Source organism: Aquarana catesbeiana, linkage group LG04, assembly GCF_042186555.1.
Source record: "Aquarana catesbeiana isolate 2022-GZ linkage group LG04, ASM4218655v1, whole genome shotgun sequence".
NCBI classification, from domain to species: domain Eukaryota; kingdom Metazoa; phylum Chordata; class Amphibia; order Anura; family Ranidae; genus Aquarana; species Aquarana catesbeiana.
The window spans coordinates 573,769,375-573,791,127 of NC_133327.1; the positions used below are offsets into that span (position 1 = coordinate 573,769,375).

Here is a 21,753-nt window from a genome sequence, read left to right on the forward strand (position 1 = left end):
CAAGGAGCAGTGATCTCTGTCCTGTCACTAGGCAGAACGGGGAAATGCTTTGTTTACAAAAGCATCTCCCCGTTCTTCATCTCCGTGACATGATCGCGGGCACCCGGCGGACTTCGCGACACCGCTTCTTAAAGGGGGCACCCGGCGGACTTCTTAAAGGGGATGTATCTTATGCCCTTTTGCTTACCAGCGCCATTCTGCCTACGTACATCAGCACGCGCTGGTCGGCAATCGGTTAAACTGATGGAATGAAAAGTGTTTGCTGTACATGGCAACCAATGCAATTCTGTAACTTTTTAAGTAGGCAACAAAAATTCATTAAGATACATACACATGAATCGAAATTCATCTGGTTCAGCAGGGACCAGCTGAATTTCAATCCATGTAGGGGGCAGGATGGTTGTATAGAAGTCAATTTCTGGACACCGGCCATGTCTGATATTTGACGCTTAAACAGCGCCACCGTCTAGAACCTGCAGTGCCGATTAGTGTTCTGACGGTGGAGAAGTCTCCCCACTGTTTCTAACTATTTCTATTTTGCAGGACATCCCCCCTATTTTGAAAATTGTCATGTGCCCTCCGTGTTCAATGCAATGTTCAATGCAATGTCCTGTAGATGTCATGTAAGTGTACTGCCATTTTTTCCTATCTGAGGAACAATTTTCAGAATGTTGGTATGCTGTATATGTAGATTCAGTGAAAACTGTCCTTGCAGGACTTCTTTAAAGGATTAGTTCACCTTTACCAAAAAAACTGTCTATGCAGTAAAGGGGTGCCTATCAAGACATTGTGCTGCCTGGTCCCAAGAATGAAGTACCGCCCCATCAAAAAAAAAAAAACACGCCCACCAAAAGGCCCCCACATTCATTATTTTATATCATGATAACTAAAATTACATTTATCATAAAATCAAATTAAAAATGCCATACATCTATTCCCTAGTTTGTAGACGCTATAAATTTTATGTAAACCAATCAATATACCCTTATTGCGATTATTTATTTATTTTTTTTACCAAAAATATGTAGCAGAATACATTTTGATAAAAGACTTTTTTTTATTTTTTATAGCCAATATCTATAGGAGGGGTTTCCACCATCCCTGCTAAGTTTAATTTTATACAGTATGTCTTATCAGTTTGATGTGTATTATATGTGAAGTTGCGTATCGGTCGGTATTGTCGTAATATTGAAACCTATTGATATTTCCATATATTAGAGGATTCCACCATTATTGTTAAATTGATTAGTAAGTTAGCACTGCTCCCTTTTTTTTTTGTGGTGTGGAAACACATAACAATGCTTAGCGGCAGGCCTTTTACTGACTTTTTTATTTTACCTCCAGTAGTTTATTGTAGAGTAGTGTGGTGATTACCTATTATACTAAAGATTGGCATGTGAAATTGATAAACATCAACAGATTTCAGTTGTGCCCCACCAGGCTGGCCTCCCATTGACAATGTGCCTGGCTGCCGAGTTCATCGCCCCATCCCTGCACTCAGTGCACTGATTGGCAGCACTGATTGGCTCTAATAGAAAGCACTGATTGGCACCGATAGGCAGCATTGATTGGCAGCACTGATGGGCACTAATTGGTAGAACTGATGGGCGCTAAGTGGCACTCATCCGGCATTAATTGGCAGCACTGATGGGCACTGATTAGAAGCACTGGCGCTGATTGGCGGCACTGATTAGCATTAGTAGGTGGCACTGATTGGAAACACTGATTGGCACTGACAGATAGCACTGATTGGAAGCACTGACAGGTGGCACTGATTGGAAATGCTGATTGGCACTGACTGGCACTGATTCTAAACATTGATTGGCACTGACAGAGGAGAGGGAGTTTCACACTGCGCCGATATTGATGCTTAGTGAAACTGTGTGTTAAACTGACATGTAATGTAACTGCGAACAGGGAGAGACCAGCTGTCAAAATTCAGCGTTGATGTTGGGGGTGGGCAGGACCCAGCAGCTATTAAACACCAGTCAATGATTGGGCTGCTTAAGAAATAGGGCGGGGCCACATACACATAGGGGCCCGCCCAGACCCCATCCCATTGGCTGGTGTTAGCTGCTGAGTCCCACCCAACCCGGGTCCCACCCACCCCGACATCAACGCTGAATTCTGACAGCTGGTCTCTCTCTGCATTCAGTTACATTACATGACAGTGTCACACACTGAGCGGCTCTGGCAAGCATCAATATCGGCTTATTCAGTGTGAAACTGTCTCACAGACAGCACGGACTGCACACTCATCGAATGCAACATTTCACAGCAGTCCCACAGGCAGATCTCGGGAGACAGCCGGCAAGGTGACGTACAGGTTCAACTTGTCACTGCCACCCCTCCTAAGATGCCGCCTGAGACCATGGGCCCACTGGGTCCCATGGTAGGGCCGGCCCTGGTGCCTATAGATAAAAACAAACTGTGCAGCTTCGACTAAAATTAAATAATGCCCTTACTTTAGATGTAGGCTATTTACATATCTGCTAAAACCTGCCTGAAAAACTCCCAGAGATGGCATTATCCCATCCTGCCTTGTTGATAGGATCTTGCTAAGACACTCCCAGCCGATTGAAACCCATTTGCATCAGCTCACTTTCCCCGGTCACAGTAGTTCTGATCTCAGTGAAGGTGCAAGAGAGGAGAGCTGCACAGTTTGTTTTTATCTACAGGACCCCCTTAACTGCATGCAGTTTTTTTGGTAAAGGTAACCTAACCCTTTAAAGGCAAAAAAAAAAAAAGACTTTCAAGCAATAAATTTGTTTCTTAAAGCTGAATTATAGGTTAAGCAAATTATGCCTAAATGCAAAAGGCATGTATATTCTTACTTGAATCTTGCTTTGTGTATTTCTTCCAGATCTGTGCAGTTATCCAGTGTGAAACTCCTCTGTGCAGAAGCTTCCTGTAATAAAAACTGATCACTGCTGGTCCCTCTCCTTGTGCAGCATGTCTGGTCTTGAATCCACCCCCTCCTTTAGTACTTTGTAAGCAGTCAGTAGTGGGTGGGGTCTACTTAGTCCCTCCCACAGCTCTTCTCTCTGCACAGGCTATGTACAGCACAGTGATGATGTCATAGCTACTTTTACAAGGTATTATCTGGGTTTTTAAAGGCATTTGCTGTACACAAAGTAAATTTATAACCTTTGTGATTATTGAGGGATATATTTAAAAGAACATTTTTGTGCCCTGAGTTCAGCTTTAACAACTCCCAAAAAGGACAGGTACTCTATGGGGGTCATTTACTAAAACTGAAGGAGTGCAAAATCTTGCGCAACTCTGCATCGAAACCAATCTCTGCATCAAAACTGGCTTTCAGGTTTTATTGCCAAAGCTTAATTGAACAAGCTGAAATTAGAAGCCGATTGGCTACCATGCTCAGCTGCAACAGTTTTAGTAAACCTCCCCCATGAAGGGATCATGGAGATTTGATTCACTTAAAGCGGAGTTCCGCTTAAAAAAAAAAAAAATGAAAAGTCAGCAGCTACAAATACTGCAGCTGCTGACTTTTAATAAATCGGACACTTACCTGTCCAGGGTCCAGCGATGCGGGGGAATGAAGCCCCACTTGTCTCCCCCTCCTCTCTGTGGTACTGGCATTGTCACTGTGTGCACCCGCCTGTGGCTTCACAGCCGGGCACGCACTGCGCAAGCCGCGCGGCAACTGGCCGGGTAATCATCTGGGACCTGTGACGTGTCCCAGATGATTGCCGAGAGGGAGGGGGGAGAGGTTAACTTGCTTCCAGTGCCGCAGTGCGCCGGGAGGAAGTGAGAGCTGGAACCCTCTAAAAAGGGGGTTTGCGCTCCCCCCCCCCAAAAAGGTTTCCATTTTTGGGTGGAACTCTGCTTTAACCTGGAGGTGCCCCAAACTGCATCTTTATTGGGTGGGAGTGATGAACACCATATATTCTGTGTTTCAGACCTCCATACCACCTGACCCCAAACTTTGCCTTGGGGCATTTTAGATGACTTTCAGTTACAAGCTCCCACCAGAGAGGCAGTTGCCAGAGCTCTTTTTCAAGGCAGAAGGGTAATACTTAGAAACTGGAAGTCTACTGACTCCCCTTCTCACAAAGATTGGATATAATATATGGGAGAGACCCTTAGATTAGAGAAATACATTTACTAGCATGGGGAGGACCCCGTAGGTTTGACAACTTATGGGGTCCATGGCTGGACTCTCCAGGCCTGAGCCCATTGGAACTAGTGATGGATAGACTGCTCATTAGCTAGGTCAGGACCATCTGATTATTGCATGCTTGAATATCTCTAATGATGTGGTTATTGTACTTTTTTCTATTTTTTTATGTCTGTATTATTGATTTACTCAATGGCATGTGTAATGTCTTATAAGGATGCTCGCTGTCTTCAAAACCTGCTTCGTGTACTGCTTTGTGTTTCCTGTTTTACCTCTTAATAAAACCGTGTTTGGTTTTTTTTGTTTGTTTTGGTTTTTTTGGCAGCGATGGCTGATAGAGAAAGATGGGCAGTGAGAGACAGATATTTCCAAATTATCTGGAGCTTACAGGTGCAGACTGGCACTATATGAATGCAATCTATACACTGGGGGGAGAACCTCTGGGGGTCCTAGTAGATGATATGCTCAGCAATGGCATGCAATGCCAAGCTGCTGCTAACAAAGCAAACAGAATATTGGTATGCATTAAAAGGGGGATTAATTCCAGAGATAAAACGATAATTCTCGCGCTCTACAAGACTCTGGTCCGGACGCACCTAGAGTATGCTGTCCAGTTCTGGGCACCAGTCCTCAGGAAGGATGAACTGGAAATGGATCGAGTACAAAGAAAGGCAACAAAGCTAATAAAGGGTCTGGAGGATATTAGTTATGAGGAAAGGTTGCGAGCACTGAACTTATTCTCTCTGGAGAAGAGACGCTTGAGAGGGGATTTGATTTCAATATACAAATACCGTACTGGTGACCCCACAATAGGGATAAAACTTTTTTGCCGAAGGGAGTTTAACAAGACTCGTGGCCACACATTTAGAAGAAAAGAGGTTTAACCGTAAACGAAGTAGAGGGATCTTTACTGTAAGAGCGGCAAGGATGTGGAATTCCCTTCCACAGGCTGTGGTCTCAGCGGGGAGCATCGATAGTTTCAAGAAACTATTAGATAAGCACCTGAACGACCACAACATACAGGGATATACAATGTAATACTGACATATAATCACATACGTAGGTTGGACTTGATGGTCTTTTTTCGACTTCACCTACTATGTAACACTATATGTGCAGACAAGGTAGTACACTGCTCTATGTTGGACAATGTACCCATTTACTGTTTAAACAGCAGCCCCCATCTCCATAAAGCATATAAAGTGCAATTTTAAAAACTGGTCTAAATAGATTTTTTTAGAACAGGGAGATGGAAGAAGAGCTTGCTCTGTCCACTCCATGCATTGACCCGGTATTGCAGTACCTCCAGGAATGTTACACCCTTCTCTTTTCCAAAAGCAGAAAAGAAATAGGACCACAGCTACATTGTCAAACCCTTTTCCCTCTCAACTCTGCTGCACCTGCGTTATGCTAATAAAAAAAAAAAAAAAAGCATTTTCATTTTTTTTTTTAACTAGATTACAAATATATTTTACCACCACCCAATAGCATGCTTGCGCCAAACACTACATCACCTTTTTTTTAGTTCTACTGCAACATTGTCTCCTACAATGTGAATATTGATATAGAAAAATGCGCTGCAGTTTGTATGTACCTTCCTATTAGGCTGGATTCACACCTATGCATTTTTTAGCGCTTTTTGCATATTTGCACTACAGAACGTGTTCCATAGGAAACCATGTTAAATGGACTGTACTGCAAATCTGCAAAATGCACTAAAAATGCATGGGTGTGAATCCAGCCTTAAGGATGAGCTCTGGCGTGTTCGCACACTCCACGTGCAGAGCCCGCCAGGAAGTCGGCACGGCACTGCGCTAATCACAGGCAGTGAGACATTTCTCGATCTCTGCAGCCGCACATCGGGAAAATGTCTCACTGCCTGTGATTAGCGCAGTGCCGACTTCCTGGCGGGCTCGGCACATGGAGTGTGCGAACATGCCGGAGCTCATCCTTACTTCCTATGCAGCAGAATAATGTGAACATCACAAATACTTTTCTACAAATTGTATCAGTTTTATATGATTATCCTATTGCTAATTACTGATATGGCATGGCACCCTTATAAATCACTACTAGCAAGTTTATCAAGTTTTTTTTTGGGAGGGGACTCTGTTACCCTGTGTATATTATACCCCCGCACATTAAAGTCTAACAATATTAAACATTTATTTTAGCACATGACATTGACTTACCTAGTAGAAGAAATGTGTTTGGTCAAATAACCTGATAGCAGAACGGCATCCATTTTGTCATTCCACAATGCTCAGCACCTGGGGAAAAAAACTGGAAGTGTGACAGGATCAGCTCAATGTGCATTCCTCTACTGGCTCCTAGTCACTTCTCTTTGCTTGGGATTTCTGTTCATGTTAATGAGAGGTGGTTTGGGGGAAAGAGAGGGGAGGAAGGAGTCAGGGGGTGGGCTGGGGAAGGAGGAGGTGAAGGGTTTTTTGTTTTTTTTTTCTTTGGCAGTTTCATCTTCCAGCAACATTGCACTATTACCACAAGCCGCCTCTCTCCCACTCACAGGTTTATGGAACTGCCAAACCTGAGAGCTATTACATGGAGTTAACCAGTTCAGGGCTACCTCTGTATATAGTATCAGTTATAACTAAAAGAGTTCTGCTATTTAAATGTGGATACATTATTTTTGTTAGTGCTTAATATAGATATGAGCAAAAAATGTGTTTGCGAGGATAAATTACAGAGCAGCAGATTATGGTGTAATCATTTTTAAATATAAATTTTTATTAAATAGTTTGTAGGGTTATCATAAAGCCCATAGTCTGGATCGCCTTAATCCCATATTTCACAATATTGATGAAGCTTAAAGCGGTGTTCCGGCAAAAAACAAAAAACAAAAGTAAAAGCCAGCAGCTACACATACTGCAGCTGCTGGCTTTTAACAATAGGACACTTACCTATCCTGGAGTCCCGTGATGTCGGCACCGCAGCTGATGTTTCCATCAGCTGTCGGGTGCTGCCACCACCATTGCGGGTAAGGGTACCCGCCAGTGTAGCCTTATAGCTTCACGCCGGGAACCCTACTGCGCATGCGTGAGGCCCCGCTCCTCTCTCCTACTGGCCCGGCCACAGGGAGAGGAGGAGGGAGCCCCGCTGTGATGTCACATGGCTGCGGCCCGAACTCCCGGAAGTGGGAACAGGATACCTGTCCCCCCTGAAAGGTGCCAATTGTGGCACCGAAGGGGGAGAGGAGACAAATGAGCGGAAGTTCCACTTTTGGGTGGAACTCCGCTTTAAGAAGGACAATCTTTTCTAATATTTCAAAGTATTTTCAAGATCAATATAAATATATCTTATCACCATTATTTCATTTGGGCAAGAATCTACCCAAAGGCAAAACAATAAAAAACTGGCCAAAAGTCAAGCCATGGGAAGCTCCGTCAACACCACTCAGCTTTCCAAATTTCAATTAAAAAAAAATCGAAGAAGCCAGGTGGAAAAACTGGCCAAAATTTAAACCATGACTGTCAACACCACCCAGCTTTACAAATTTAAATTTAAAAAAAAATTTAAAAATCTAAGGAAAATAATTATTTGATCCCCTGAAGATTTTGTAAGTTTCCCCACTTACAAAGAAATGAAGGGTCTATAATTGTTATCATAGGTGTATTTTAAATGATAGAGACAGAATATCAACCAAAAATCCAGAAAACACACATGATACAAATATTATAAATTGAGTTGCAGTTCAGTGAGCTGCTCTGCGTATTATAAACAATTGCCTAATGTGTGTTGAAACAGCCAGTTGCAGTCTTCATTGGAACCCCGTATATTGATGACAAGGCAGTAAGGACTGGTTCACAAGTTCCTATGTGATTCCAGGTATGGTGCAATTTTGCAGCCCATTCATTTGAATGGACTGCAAATTTCACTGGAATACAGAAAAAGTAGTGTACTCACTACTTTTCAAAAACGTTCTGCACCAAATTGCATTATACAGGGGGTCCCCGGGTTACGAACAAGATAGGGACTGTAGGTTTGTTCTTAAGTCGAATTTGTTTGTAAGTCAGAATAGTACCTTTTTTTTCAGTGCAAATCAAGTCTTTTATTTATTTTGGTATAATTTTCTTATTTTTAATATTATTTTTCTTATTCTTTACTTTTCTAATTACGTTTTTATTTTATTAATTTAATTATTACTGTATTTCTTTTTTTTTATCAATTTTGTTTTTCATTTAAACTTTTGAAAACAATTCCCTGTGTGATAGCAATTGGAGGTGACAGGTTCTCTTTATTTACCCTGTCACCTCCAAAACAGGGGCCCGCAGCCAGGCCAGGAACGGAGGAACGGCTCACTCCAGCAAGGAGAGGAAGATTCGGCTGGCAGTGACGTCATCCGGGCCCCGTTCGTAAGTAGGAGTCGTTCGCAACTCGGATGTTCGTAAGTCGGAGACCCCTTGTACTGTGGTATCATGGAATTTGACATGCTGGGATATCTTCTTTTCTTCAGTCTTCTCCTGACGATGGGTAGGCGTCCAGATGCAGAAATCAACACTGACATCATTGCATCAGAGCTGCTCTTGGCATGAATACACTTTAAATAAAGGGGATCATCAGTTTTCACTGCACCTGCATATACTGTATACCAATATTTAAAAAAATGTAAAGGACATGTTGCTTGCATAAGAAAAAAATGGCAGTATAATTTGCATGACACCGACTGTGACAACTTGATTAGTGGGAAATTTCACTGGACATGGGGGGCACTGTAAGGCTTCATTCAGACAGGCCTGTGTGCAGGCTGTCATTTTTTTACGCCTGTATCTGCTCCTAGCTGCATGCAGGCAGCCTACAGAGGTGGATACAGATGCAGCAGCTGGATGAACACAGATGCATATACAATGCAAAACAATGCAAATACAAAAAAAATAACCGCTAATGGGTCAGAAATGAAAAAAAATTATATATTATCTGTGCAGCTGATGTATAAATTCCCTTTCACTCCCTGCTGCTAGCACCCTTGTGATTTACTTGTCACTAGATAAACACTGCATATTTTAATTCTATTTTGTAATGTCTCAGAAATACTGTATAGTGTGCTCCTACTTCCAGTGACCAGTATGAGAAAGTGAGAGTGATAACACCAAATTTAACACACCTGCTCCCCATTCGCATCTGAGACCTTGTAACATCAACGAGTCACATGACACCAGGGAGGGAAAATGGCTAATTGGGCCCAATTTGTACATTTTCACTTAGTGGTGTACTCACTTTTGTTGCCAGCGGTTTAGACATTAAAGTGGTTGTAAATCCTTTACAACCACTTTAAACTACAGGCAAGCCTATAATTAGGCTTGCCTGTAGCTGCACTGGATATCTCCTAAACCTGCACGGTTTAGGAGATATCCCTGTATTTGCATGTGCCGACGTCACGCGGCACATGCGCACTTACGCCAACTGAAGTAATGGCATGTACGTGCCGTTGCTTCAGTTGTACTGTGCTGTTCGCGGGGGGCTCCCGCTCGCATGCGCGGGAGTGACGTCATCGCGGCTCCGGCCAATCACAGCGCCGGAGCCGTGATACCCAGAAGCAAGCCCCGGGCAACATGTCGGTGGCCTGAGGGGGAGACTAGGACGGCAGCGGGGGGCTTCATTCTCGGGGTAAGTAATTCATAATGAGCTAGTATGCTATGCATACTAGCTCATTATGCCTTTATCTTGCAGGGTGTGTTTTTTAGGGTTTTTTTTGCAGGAGGGTTTACTTCCTCTTTAATGGCTGTGTGTTGATTTATTTTGAGAGGACAGCAAATTTACACTGTTATACAAGCTGTATCTCACTACTCACCCACTACTTTACATTGTAGTAAAGTGTCATTTCTTCAGTGTTGTCACAAGAAAAGAGATAATAAAATATTTACAAAAATGTGAGGGGTGTACTCACTTTTGTGAGATACTGTATATGTGTGTGGGTGCATGGCGCTGAACACGCCTTGTCTGCATTCAGGGTTGTGGAGCTGAACCCGCAGGGATGTCGAAGGTCTCCTTCACATGGGGTGTACCACAGAGTTCGCCTGTGCGAAGGCCGCGTTTACCTGCATGCTGATGCACAGGTGTTCCATGCAGTCCCACTGATATCAATTGGGATGCAGCGGATGCACGGACACAGCCACTGCTCCCGATTTGACATCTGTGTAGGACATCAATGGGAAATGGGACTGCTTGCATCAGTGCTGGGACAAGATTTTCTAGAGCCTAGGGTAAACATATCAAACTGTGCCTCCCAAGATGTATGAGCACTAATCTGCATGCTTACCCCCTAATCATAAATTCCTCCTCCTCCCAGCACAAATCTGCCCCCCTGCTGGAAATACCCCCTCTCTGCACATATCTTTGCACAAATCCCCCTATATCACCACTCTGAGCACCCCCCCCCCCCCCAATCTCCTTGTCGTGCCCCCACCTCAGATGATCCCACAGTGCCCAGGGCAGCTTCTCTCCTGCCCACTCCTTGTGCCGGCCCTGGCTTGCATGGGAATGTACTGAACAACTGTGAATCCCTGTGTGTAAACACAGCCCTCCCATGGGCATACACTGTAGTATGCCCTGTGTGAATGAGGCCTAAATCACTTTCACACATTTGTTTCAGGTCAGAACTGTAAAACTGCTATGGTGGTTCCACAAACATTTGGAGAAAAGACAATTATTGGGCTTTCAATGGGGATTAATTCACAGCAGACAACAAACCTACCAATATTTGTCCAGTGTTTTCTGGTTGTCTCGTCATGTCTTCACAGAAGAACACTATATTACTGAAAGTTTTGGGACTCCTGCCTTTACACGCACATGAACTTTAATCCCAATCTTAGTCCTTAGGGTTCAATATTGAGTTGGCCCACCCTTTCCAGCTATAACAGCTTCAACTCTTCTGGGAAAACCGTCCACAAGGTTTAGGAGTGTGTCTATGGGAATGTTTGACCATTCTTCCAGAAGCGCATTTGTGAGGTCAGGCACTGGTGTGGAGGAGAAGGCCTGACTCACAGTCTCCACTCTAATTCACCCCAAATGTATTCTATTGGGTTGAGGTCAGGACTCTGTGCAGGCCATTCAAGTTCCTTCACCCCAAACTCGCTCATCCATGTTTTTATGGACCTTGCTTTGTGCAATGGTCCAAATCATTTGGTGAAAGGGGTTATTATGGAGTGGGGTTGTTTTTCCGGGGTCGGATTTGGCCCCTTAGTTCCAGTGAAGGAAAACCTTAAGGCATCAGCATACCAAGACATTTTGTACAATTTAATGCTCCCAACTTTGTGGGAACAGTTTGGGGATGGCCCCTTCCTGTTCCAACATGACTGCGCACCGGTGCATAAACAAGGTCCATAAAGACATGGATGAGTGAGTTTGGAGTGGAGCGACTTGACTGGCCTGCACAGAGTCCTGACCTCAACCCGATAGAACACCTTTGGGGGTCCCGTCCACATCAGTGCCTGATCTCACAAATGCGCTTCTGGAAGAATGGTCAAACATTCCCATAGACACACTCCTAAACCTTGTGGACAGCCTTTCCAGAAGAGGTGAAGCTGTTACAGCTGCAAAGGGTGGGCCAACTCAATATTGAACCCTACAGACTATGGGATGCCATTAAAGTTCATGTGCGTGTAAAAGCAGGCGTCCCGAGACTTTTGGTAATATAGTGTATCTCAACTCCCTTGGGCTTGTGTAAAAGTTAGAACATTCCAAAAACATTCTGAAATGAGGTGTCTGTTTCTGACCAGTCCTTACTAGATTCATGTTTGTCCTGATAGCAGCCAAGAATGTGTTCTTGACTATGAGTGAAATGTCTTTCATTCTGCAAGTTTTACAGAAAATTAAATGTAAGATTGCTTTACAAAGCAAACAGACAAGTTTCCAGATTTCACCTGTACGGTCCCAGCTGTGCTTGCTTATTCCAGATCACTCTTTATACACTCACTGCTGGCTAGAATTGTCTTGGGACATTTTGTGTTTAGTCTGAGATAAATTGTTCCATTTCACCACAAAGATGAAATGAAACAAATACCCTCAAGAAAAAACAAAGCAAGTCTAAAATATCAAATAAATGAACTCAATATGGACTTCAAGATCTTGTGATGAATATAAAACCTAACATGTGGTAAAAATGTATTCTTTAGCTTTATATACAAATCGGAGAATGTGATTAGGTAATATTCCAATTTCACATTGTTGTTTCCTGAAATTAAAGCGGGGGTTCACCCACACCGCCAAAAAAAAAAAATATTAAAAGCCAGCAGCTACAAATACTGCAGCTGCTGACTTTTAATACATGGCCACTTACCTGTCCCAGGGTCCAGCGATGTCGGCAGGGGACGCCGAGAACCCACTCGGTTCTCGGCAGCTGCCGCCGCCATCCTGGGTAAGGGAATCAGGAAGTGAAGCGTTGCGGCTTCACTTCCTGGTTCCCTACTGCGCATGCGCGAGTCGTGCTGCGCGTCCCAAGTGGTCCCCGCTCTCTCCTGGGAGCTGTGTGTTCCCAGGAGACAGCGTGGTGGGGACGGGAAGAGGTTTAGACTCCCATGGGAGTCTATGCCGGAAGTGGGTGCAAATACCTGTCTTAGACAGGTATCTGCACCCCCCTCCCCCCTGAAAGGTGCCAAATGTGACACCGGAGGGGGGGAGGGTTCCGAAAAGCGGAAGTTCCATTTTTGTGTGGAACTCCGCTTTAAATTGTATCTAAAAGTGCCTTAAAAATCTGTGGTCATGGTAATTTGCTAGATAGGAATGGAATGCTCCTTTCAGAAGCATAGAGAAAATGTTCTTTAAAGGGCAAGGCATCTCAAGATTTATTGCAAGGGTAATGGAAACCAAATCATAACAAAAAGTAGGATGTTAAAGGGTGCAATCATTCAAAATGACTGTTGAAAAAGAGCATTACTTTATTTTAAATAGAAGTTAAAAAACCATCTAGAAATATGCTATTCTTTAAAGCAATATTAATCCCAAAACCAAAAATGTAATTAATTGCAACTTACCAGTCATAAATTGTGGTGACTGCATTCATTTTATTTTTTTATGGCTTTTTTCCCTCTGTTTTCACCTGGTGAACTTGCCAGTAACATACACTATATTACTTCTTAGTTCCGGTGAAGGGAATTCTTAAGGCGTCAGCATACCAAGACATTTTGGACAATTCCATGCCCCCAACTTTGTGGGGACAGTTAGAAGATGGCCTATTCCTGTTCCATCATTGGTGTAATTGGGAGGAACTGTGCCCCATCACTGGTTCCCATTGTTGGTGTCATTGGGAGGAATTGTGCCCCATCGTTGGGATCATTGGGAGGAACTGTGCACCTTTGTTGGTGTCAGTGGAGGGGAATTGTGCTCTATTGCTGGTCTCAGTGGATAAAATAGTGCCCCAAGGACCTTTGGGCCCATTTGCAGACCACTGCTCTAGATAAAGGAGCAACAGAGACACCTTTGGACAGCAACATTGTCAGTCTGGGGAAAGGCAGGATTAGATGGACTAGCAGATTTAGGTACATTAACAAATTGAAGACAAACTCCAGCTAACACTTTATAGACAGTTACAGCAGTTTTTTTTTCTTTTGGGATTCATTTTTTAAAAAGCTGATCATTATAAGCACACCTGTCAGTGTTAATTAGTTTGTTTTGATCCTCCAACTACTACATCTTAAGGGCAGCATGTTCTGTTAAAACAAGACGGACTTACTGGCTGGTGCAACAGGTGAAAATAAAAGACAGAAAGCCTAAAACAATCAAGAAAAAAATGCAGCCATTACATCTAATGCCCCGTACACACGGTCGGACTTTGTTCGGACATTTTGACAACAAAATCCTAGGATTTTTTCTGACGGATGTTGGCTCAAACTTGTCTTGCATACACACGGTCACACAAAGTTGTCGGAAAATCCGATCATTCTGAACGCGGTGATGTAAAACACGTACGTCGGGACTATAAACGGGGCAGTGGCCAATAGCTTTCATCTCTTAATTTATTCTGAGCATGCGTGGTACTTTGTCTGTCGGATTTGTGTACACACGATCGGAATTTCCGACAACGGATTTTGTTTTCGGAAAATTTTATAGACTGCTCTTAAACTTTGTGTGTCGGAAAATCCGATGGAAAATGTGTGATGGAGCCCACACATGGTCGGAATTTCCGACAACAAGGTCCTATCACACATTTTCCGTCGGAAAATCCGACCGTGTGTACAGGGCATAAGAACTAGTAAGCAGCAATATAATAAATGCTTGCTTTTGAGTTTAATACGGCTTTAAGGCCATGCTATTTTAAAAAATTAAAAGTGGTACGTATGTGATACTACAACAATATAACAATGTAACAGCTAACAAGCAATTATATTTTCCAGAACATTCAATGTTTTGCTTTTAAATTGTCATAGTATTAACTACATAGTCTGTTGATAATACTGGAAATCCCTGAGACAGAGGGATATGAAATCCTCAAAGTGAATCTTAGGCCAAAGGTCTAAGGGAGCTGAAAATCTACATCAATACAAACAAGTAAGAATGATGAAACATAAAATATAAAGAGAAAGAAAAACTCCACTTACTGGAATAGCATAGTATCAAAATTTCATGTTACAATCATTGAGGGTATTCATAGATAAGGTGGCCCAAGGTCTCCCATGAAAAAGATATCACAGAGGAAGTCAAACAGCTGAAAATCCTATTCTTATGAGCTATAGATACACTATATTGTCAAAAGTCAAAAAGGAAAAGGCCTGGTGTCACCCGCAAACCACCTCCATCCCAATATATGCAACAAAAAACAGGAAATCGTCCCGGGACTTTAAATGAGGTGAATGCGGTTAGCCAACAATTGTCAGAGTAAATGCAGTCTCAAAATGTATTAAAATTGGCATGCAAACATAAACAACATATAAAAATTATGTGTAGCGCTAAAAGTTCAACAAAATGTCCAACAAATGACAGGGATGTCAAGAAACATATAGTAAAAGTCCTCCGTATAAATAAGATTCAAAAATATCAGTGACTTCGTGTGAAGAACATAGCAAATGTGTGACATCTGAGGTGGACACAGAGGAGACACACCACCACCAACTGTAAGGAGGCTTACCAGATGACGTGGACCCAAGGGGGCATACGCCCGACTGGGTCAAGTCAAGCTTGGGTGGTGGATAGTGATGGATGTTCCAGGATAATGATGAAAGTGGAAGTCCGAGAACCAACCGGACACTCTCACCATGTGTTCATCTCTGATATCTTATTGGTTGTGTTAGCTGCTTATTGTTACCCTCTTTTCTTGGCCGCGCAGAATTTCTTGTTTCCCAAACATAAACAACATGAATCATAGCCAAGCCACTGAAACGATACATACAGTAAAAAATGTCATTACACGTATCATGGTATAAAATGTAAATTGCAAAGTACACGGGCATGAAAAGTATCCCAATGCATTTCACAAGACCATGCTTGCTTCATCGGGGTAGATGAGTGTGTAGTACATCTGTAGGGGGTATTGTGATGGACCCCTGTCCTCAACAGGTCTATGTCCACCGTAAATGCTTCCTTTGTCCAGAACCAGCACTATCCAGGACCCTTTAGCCCACCCAGTCACCAGCCATAACTCAGTGTAGGGTGAATAACAACATCAAACTCCCTTATTCAAGCACATGTTACAACAGATATACAACTCAGAGACACCCCCCCCCCCCGCCCTTGGATTCAGGACGGGGTAAACTGTCCAATCACAACAGACACACAGGTCAGGTGTATTCAAATTTCTCATCAGGAAACAGTCTGATCAGCTGGGAGAGGAATTCGCCCCCACCAATCTCACAGCTAATCTACATACACATCCCATAATATCCAAGGCAGACAGACACAATAGAACATTGGAATACAACCCCACCCCAAACGATCACAGCAAAGAGTCCACAACAGCATAAGACAACACACAATATATACATATATACAACATTCCAGTGTGGCTGTACAGGGTGTCTAAATAGCACAGATCATAGTGGGGTTACACACACACACACACACACACACACACACATACATACCATACCATTATTGAACCATATTGGTTCATGCATATACCATATACTACTTTACTTCTATGCTGTTATGACAGCATCTATTGATACATATGCATTTATGTTTAATTTGACATTATTATTGGATACTGGGAGATCTTTGGTGACTCATTCCCCTATCCCGGCCATGTCTGCCCCTGTTTGTACTCTGTTGGGTTGGTTTTCCCTCTGCCTTCTCAGCTCCCGAGGCGGACGCTGATTACTGCCGCCTCTGGGTATTCAGCATTTGGTAGTCTGATCCAGCCTCTGGTGAGTATAGGGCCATGTGTTTTGGACCCTCTTGACTAATTGCCATAATACCATTTCTGTGTTGATACTTATTTGGTTCATTATACCCCTACAGATGTAGTACACACGCATCTACCCCTAATGAAGCAAGCATGGTCTTGCGAAACGTGTTGGAATACTTTTCATGCCTGTGTACTTTGCAATGTCCTTTTTATACCATGATGCATGTAATTACATTTTTTACTCTATGGATCATTTCAGTGGCTTGGCTATGATTCATGTTGTTTATGTTTGCATGACAATTTTAATATATTTTGAGACTGCATTTACTCTGTCAATTGTTGGCTAATTGTTCACCTCATTTAAAGTCCCAGGGCGATTTCCTGTTTTTTGTTGTATATTGTCAAAAGTATTGGGACACCTGCCTTTACACACACATGAACTTTAATGGCATCCCAGTCTTAGTACGTAGGGTTCAATATTGAGTTGGCCCACCTTTTGCAGCTATAACAGCTTCAGCAATTTTGGGAAGGCTGTCCACAAGGTTTAGAAGTGTGTCTATGGGAATGTTTGACCAATCTTCCAGAAGCGCATTTGCAAGGTCAGGCACTGATGTTGGACAAGAAGGCCTGGCTCGCAGTCTCTGCTCTAATTTATCGCAAAGGTGTTCTATCAGGTTGAGGTCAGGATTCTGTGCAGGCTAGTCAAGTTCCTCCACTTCAAACTCGCTCATCCATGTCTTTATGGACCTTGCTTTGTGCACCGGTGTGCAGTCATGTTGGAACAGGAAGGGGCCATCCCCAAACTGTTCCCACAAAGTTGGGAGCATGAAATTGTCCAAAATGTCTTGGTATGCTGACTCCTTAAGAGTTCCCTCACTGGAACTAAGGGGCCAAGCCCAACCCCTGAAAAACAGCCGCACACCATAATCCCCCCCCCCCCACCAAATGATTTGGACCAGTGCACCATATCCTTTACCCTCAGAAATAAATCTGCCACCATAAGGAATGCAAATTTAACTTTTTGGCCTAAAAGCAAAACTCTATGTGTGGCGGAAAACTAACACTGCACGTCACTCTGAACACACCATCCCCAGCGTGAAGCATGGTGGTGGCCTCATCATGTTGCAGGGATGCTTTTTTCAGCAGGGACAGGGAAGCTGGTCAGAGTTGATGGGAAGATGGATGGAGGTAAATACAAGGCAATCTTAGAAGAAAAGCTGTTATGCCCCGTACACACGGTCGGATTTTCCGACGGAAAATGTGTGATAGGACCTTGTTGTCGGAAATTCCGACCCTGTGTAGGCTCCATCACACATTTTCCATCGGATTTTCCGACACACAAAGTTTGAGAGCAGGATATAAAATTTTCCGACAACAAAATCCGTTGTCGGAAATTCCGATCGTGTGTACACAGATCCGACAGACAAAGTGCCACGCATGCTCAGAATAAATAAAGAGATGAAAGCTATTGGCCACTGCCCCATTTATAGTCCCGATGTACGTGCTTTATGTCACCGCGTTCAGAACGATTGGATTTTCCGACAACTTTGTGTGACCGTATGTATGCAAGACAAGTTTGAGCCAACATCCGTCGGAAAAAATCCTAGGATTTTGTTGTCGGAATGTCCGAACAAAGTCCGACCGTGTGTACGGGGCATTAGAGTTTGCAAAAAGCTTGAGATTGGGGCGGTGGTTCACCTTCCAGCAGGACAACAACCCTAAACATACAGCCAGAGCTACAATGGAATGGTTTAGATCAAAGCATATCCATGTGTTAGAATGGCCCAGTCAAAGTCCAGAACTAAATCCAATTGAGAATCTGTGACAAGACTTGGAAATTGCTGTTCACAGTCTGACAGAGCTTGAGCTATTTTGCACAGAAGAACTGGCAAAAATGTCATTCTCTAGATGTGCAAAGCTGGTAGAGACATAACCAAAAAGACTTGCAGCTGTAATTGCAGGTGGTTCTACAAATTTTTGACTCAGGGGGCTGAATACAAATGCACACCACACTTTTCACATATTTATTTGTAAAAAATGCTTTCCTTCCACTTCACAATTATGTGCCAATTTGTGTTGGTCTATCACATAAAATCCCAATAAAATATATTTACGTTTTTGGTTGTAACATGATAAAATGTGGAAAATGTCAAAGGGGTATGAATACTTTTTCAAGGCACTGTATATCTGCTGTTTAACTTTTCTTTTATATACATTTTATTAATGTGTAACATCTGTAGCTCATAAATGTCGCTCTTCAAATAATTTGTTTGCGTTACAAGTGCTCTCCTTTACATGGTACAATGTACCTAAGCTTAGCTGTGAAAAATCTATGTAGCCTAGTTTAATATCATACCACATCCATGAACCCAAGCAGGTGGGGTATTACACTAGCCAGACTCTTTCTCCTGCTTTTTTTTTTTTACTATCCCCTTTTTTCTCTTACATTTCTGTTCTATCCATCCTGCTTCTACCCAAAAAAGATGAAAAACTGCTACTCTTCTGGATCCCCATGAACATAAAAGACAATCAATAATACTCAATAAATCATGCAGTAAGTTATGCCTGTTAATATAATATGTTTGCGATCTTATGATCAGTCATTTCCAGTGGAAATAAGATACAAACAGTTATTTGTGACAATGCTGTTATATAACAGCTATGTACATCTACCTAGGTTTTCTAAAACTCTGATTCCTATGTGACAAATGATCTCATAACTTTACTTATATTTGAATAAAATAAAAATATTGAATCTGAAAAACTTACATATCTCTACAAAACAGTAGAAATAGGATAGAACTCTAAAAAAATTTCTTACCACTTTATTCACAATTGTACAGATAAGTTACATTTTATTTACATTTTATCTTTGGTAGTGATGACGTACTGATGATGTCAATCAGTTGGTCAATATTGAACAGTTTTGTTAACATCATACCACATGGTCACTAGGTAACCAACCATCACCAAAAACCAAAATGACTTGAGCAAAGATGGTTTAGTAGAGTTTCCGTGGACTAAATATTCTGTCAAGAAAAATGCTAATAAAATTTGCTTGGTTTTTGGTAATATTAACATATACCAGTGTGAGAGTGGGAAAGAATTCCTAAATAAAAAAATTCTGGGAAACATGCATACCTTTGCTTTCCTGTAAATCAAGCATTTAGACGGGCTTGTTGTATTTACACATACCTAGTAAACACAATGGGGCACAGTTATAAAAGTGATTTCAAGGAAAGAATGTGCTGAGAGTTATCTTGTAAAATATATGCTTGCTACTTGGAGACATATGTCAAAATAAAGGCCACTTTTAGACATAAGTGCCAAAGACAAAGCTTTTTTAAGTGTGCCATCAATTTTAAATATATATTACTGTAATGAGAATTAACTGTTATGCCTCATACACATGACTGGACTTTCTGCCAACAAAATAGTGTATTTTTGTTCGAAGGTTGTTGGCTCAAACTTGTCTTGCATACACACGGTCACACAAATGTTGGTCAACAATTACGAACGTGGGAATGCGGTGGCGTACAAGATGTACGACGAGCCGAGAAAAAGGAAGTTCAATAGCCATTGCGGCTCCTTTTGCTTGATTCCAAGCATGCGTGAACTTTTGTGCGACTGACTTGTGTACACACGATCGGACTTTATGACAAAAAAGTTTTGTTGGCTGAAAATTTGAGAACCTAATTTCAAACATTTGTTGGTGGTAAGTCCGACAGCAAATGTTCGATGAAGCATACACACGGTCGGACTTTCCGACAACAAACTCACATCCAACATTTCCCCTCAGAAAATCCGCCAGACACCTGAGATATCAAGGTTTATACTCCACATTATTCTTACTAAAGAAAAAAAACAGACCTTAAACCATTCTGGACTTCAAAGAATTAAACAGAAGGATCAAGGTCCATAAATTCCACATGGAATCACTGCAGTCAATCGATCAAGCAAGCTATGAAACCAGGAGATTAGATGAAATTTCTACATCTAGCAGAAGCACATTTACATATTCCTGTACATTTGTTTCCATAAGTATCTTCACTTTTCCGTTCTAGAGATCCAATTTCTCTTCATTTTCCTGCATTTTGGCCTCTCTGCATCCCCCAGGACATTCTCCAAAACATTACTTCCAGTCATTTCCATCTTGTGCAACCAGGCTTTGTAGGTGTTTCATTACTTGGATAATATCCTGTTGCTTGACACCCTCATACAGTGCCCAGGGCGAAGTTAGTAACTGTGCCACCCCCCTCAATGGGCAAAGGAGAGGATGAGGCTAATAAAGGCAGCGAAATGGCTGCGAGCGCTGATCAGTGTGTTTTGGCAGGGAGCAGTTCCCCTGTCAGCAGCACACCAGAATCTCCAAAAATGTGTCCAAAACTTTAATCACATAGTATCAAAAAGTAAAAGCGACGTTTCTGAGCCATGCAGGACCCCTTCTTCAGGCATGTGCGGGTTTTTCATGATTGCGTATGGTTCCAGCCAATGGTCATTTCAACACCCAATTTAAAATACAGCCGTTTGTGCAAGAACATGTGCGTTGGGAGTATTGCATTTGAGTTCCCCTGTCAGAACACAATAGCACAGCGGGGAGATCACCGCACTAACATTCAATTTGTTAGTACAATGACATTTCAAAGACATACAGTACTGGTAGGCCAATTGGCTCCTCTCTAAATTGGCCCAAGTATGTGTATATATGAATGTGAGTTAGGGGCCTTAGATAGTAAGCTCCTTGAGGACAGGGACTGATGTGAATGTGCAATATATGCGTAAAGTGCTATATATTGACAGCACTATATAAGTACCTGTAAGAAATAAATGAAATAGGTTCACTTCGAAGTAGGAGATTTCCCTTTTGTATATCTGGAAGGTGGCAACTAAGGTCTAGAAAAATACTGTGGCTTGGTTGGTGCACAAGCACTTTATGGGATGAGTTGAACATACAGTTTCTGCATTCAGTTCAAGGCAGGTTTACAGAACATGATTAAAGTTGGGGTGCTGGATCCGAACCCCAATGAACTCAGTGGGAACCAAATGTTAAAAATGAAAGGCATGGGAGTGCTGGACACTGCCCTAGGGAACCTGTACTAAAAATATTTTTTTCAAAGTTCATTTGGAAGAAGCAGCGATTTCAACAACGCTTTAAGGAGAAAATTAAAAATGCTAAATTCCTTTAAACAACATACCTGGGATGCCTTTAACATGCTTGCAACGTGGCACATGTATGCAATGTATACAATGTTCTACAGAAAAACTGACTTTTATAAAATAAAAAAACTTTAAAATTGCAAGCAAATGACAGCTTCAGCCG

The 21,753-nt window shown here is 42.3% G+C and overlaps 1 protein-coding gene across 1 annotated transcript in view; it reads right to left on the reverse strand.

The window, feature by feature from the left end:
* The window catches only part of LOC141140674 (uncharacterized), a 165,794-nt gene extending 158,874 nt beyond the window's left edge, over positions 1-6,920 (reverse strand). Inside the window, exon 1 of the mRNA XM_073628081.1 lies at positions 6,334-6,920. The gene's annotated coding sequence lies outside the window, so the exon portion shown is untranslated. The remainder of the gene's footprint in view (positions 1-6,333) is intronic.
* Positions 6,921-21,753: the final 14,833 nt, after the last annotated feature.